This window comes from Nothoprocta perdicaria, unplaced genomic scaffold, assembly GCF_003342845.1.
Source record: "Nothoprocta perdicaria isolate Ctin4 unplaced genomic scaffold, notPer1 scaffold_77, whole genome shotgun sequence".
NCBI classification, from domain to species: Eukaryota; Metazoa; Chordata; class Aves; order Tinamiformes; family Tinamidae; genus Nothoprocta; species Nothoprocta perdicaria.
Window position 1 is genome coordinate 659377 of NW_020456054.1, and position 3110 is coordinate 662486.

The following is a 3110-nucleotide window of genomic DNA, read 5'->3' on the forward strand; positions in this document are numbered from 1 at the left end:
AGAAACCTCATGAAGTTCAACAAGGGCAAGTGTAATGGCATGCACTTGGGGAGGAATAAGCCCGGACACCAGGACAGGCTGGGGACTGACCTGCTGGAGAGCAGTCCTGCAGAGAGGGCCCTGGGTATAATGGTGGATGACAAGCTGACCGTGAGGCAGCAGTGCCCTGGTGGCCAAGAAGGCCGATGGGATCCTGGGGTGCATTAACAAGAGCGTCTGCAACAGGTCCAAGGAGGGGATCGTCCCCCTATACACAGCCCTGGTAAGGCCACATCTGGAGACTGTGTCCAGTTCTGAGCTCCCCAGGACAAGAGGGATGTGGAGTTGCTGGAGAGAGTCCAGCGCAGGGCTACSAGGATGATCAGGGGCCTGGAACATCTGCCCTATGAGCAAAGGTTGAGGGAACTGGGTCTGTTCAGCCTGGAGAAGAGRAGGCTGAGGGGGGACCTGATCAGTGTCTATAAATACCTCAAGGGAGACAGTGAGGAGGAGGGGGCGGCCTCTTTTCAGTGGTGGCCAGCGACAGGACTAGAGGAAAAGTCCACAAACTGAAGCACGAGAAGTTCCACAGGAACTTAAGAAAACATTTCTTGASAGTGAGGGTGACAGAGCCCTGGAACAGGCTGCCCAGAGAGGTTGTGGATTCTCCTTCTCTGGAGAACTTTAAAACCCGCTTGGACGCAGCCCTGTGCCACATGCTCTGGATCACCCTGCATGTGTAGGAGGGTTGGATTAGATGATCTGTAGAGGTCCCTTCCAACCTTAAGCATTCTATGATTCTATGATTCTATGTCAGTCACGCCAAGATTCAATTCAAGTGAGAGGTATGGGTAAAGTGTACCCACAATTCCATGTTCTTGAAATGATGAAGAGTGCAAAAAGATACCCCACCCCAATGACTACAGACCACTTCATTCCTTGCAAATAGCCTGAGCAGATGCAGGGATGTTCCACCCCTATTCAGCTTTGAACTGATTCTTTTGGCAAGGCACTGCCAACCTGACCAACGATAGGGTTGATGTGAACTTTCCCTCAGTGTCATAAGTGACCAGCCACAGAAGGAAATTCCTGTTGCGTGTTCCCACTGTTTATTGTGGTGCTGGGGGAGCCTCTGTTCTTTCCGGAGCTCCAAAAGGGATATGAAGTGCTGCAAAGCTGTCATTGGTAAAAGATAAACTCTTTTCCAATAAAAGCTGTCTTATTACAGTTTGTTTGTGTGTCAGAGAGTGGTGGGGATGCACTGCAGAGCATGGTCCCCGGCACTAATGGAAGCAGCTCTCCTGGCTGACATCAGATGTCTCAACCTGGACCAAGCTGCAAAGAAAGGAATTCTAGTGCCAGAACTGGTGCTGGTCACCAGCTGGAGCACCAGCTCTCCAGAACTGATGCTTCAGGAATGCATGGGACTCTTGCTAAGTCTTATGCTTGAGAAGATTGCAGGAAGTGTGTGCTGGAAGATTGTGTAACCAAGTGAAGGAGCTGCAGGAGACTGTGACTGTGATGTCAGAGAGGATAAAAAGGATCTTCTCCAAGATCCTGCAGCTTCAACCTGAAAGCTTTCTCCAATGAGATAACTGGCACAGAACATGAGAGGGCAGTGGATTTTGGTTATCCTGACACTTTGGACACCATCTTCCATAGCATCCTCATAGACAAGGTGGTCCTTCCAGAATGTTCAGGTAAGTACCATAAGATTYTCTGCTCTTTGTACCTTCATTGAGATTTGTTTTGGTCCTGTATCAAGTGTTTTGCAAGTCTGCTAGTTCTTTAGTGTATTGGATATTGTTTGTAAATTTTAGGAAGCGAGACTGCCCTGCCTCCACAAGACTTCCCACTTCCCTATTTTGTTGTTGGGGAGAGTGCCCAAAATTTCGCCATTGCTCTTCTGCCACATTGGCAGAGTTTGTGAAATTTGACAGTTTCAGTTGTTAACTCATTACTTGCCAGTCAAAAATTAGCTGAAATTTTGGGCTTGAACTGCTGTGATCAGTGCATAAAGCTCAGTTGGAGGCCATTTACTAGTCATGGATGACTGGACCTGGATGATGGGACACAGAATGCACTGCTAGCAAAGTCGTAGGTTATACAAAGCTGTAAAAACTGTCTGAAACAACAGAGGGATGTGTTGCTATTCAGAAGGACCTGGACAGCCTGGAGTGATTGGCCAATGGGAATCTCATGAAGTTCAACAAAAGAACGTAWCGTCCTGCACCTGGGTGCAGGAATAACCCATGCGTCAGTACAGACTGTGGCAAAGTACAGCATGGAAAGCAGCTTTGCACTAAAGGACTTAGAGCATCTTGTGGAGGACCATTGTGTGAGAAGCCAGAGCTGTCTTTGTGACAGAGGCCAGTGATGTGCCGAGGTTATTGCTCAGCCTCCCTCCATCATCTTTGAGAGGTCCTGGAGAGCAGGGGAGGTGCCTGAGGACTGGAAGAGAGCCAACATCACTCCAGTCTTCAAAAAGGGCAAGAGGGAGGAGCCGGGCAATTACAGGCTGGTCAGCCTCACCTCTGTCCCTGGAAAGGCGATGGAGCGATTCATCCTAGAGAGAATCTCCAGGCAGATGGAGGAGAAGAAGCTGCTGAGGAGCAGTCAGCATGGATTCACCAAGRGGAAGTCATGTCTGACGAACCTCATAGCCTTCTATGATGGGATGACAGGCTGGCTGGACGAGGGGAGAGCCGTGGATGTTGTCTACCTTGACTTCAGCAAGGCTTTTGACACYGTCTSCCATAAYATCCTCATACGGAAGCTCYGGSASAGTGGACTAGACGAGTGCACGGTGCGGTGGATCGAAGGCTGGCTGGATGGCAGAGCTCAGAGGGTGGTGATAAATGGGGCCGAGTCCAGTTGGAGGCCTGTGGCCAGTGGTGTCCCTCAGGGGTCAGTGCTGGGCCCAGTGCTGTTCARTTTGTTCATCAATGACCTGGACGAGGGCACGGAGTGCACCCTKAGCAAGTTTGCAGMTGACACCAAGCTGGGTGGAGTGGCYRACACTCYGSAGGGCTGTGCTGCCATCCAGAGGGACCTGGACAGGCTGGTGAGTTGGGCAGAGAGGAACCTCATGAGGTTCAATAAGGGCAAGTGCAGGGTCCTGCACCTGGGGA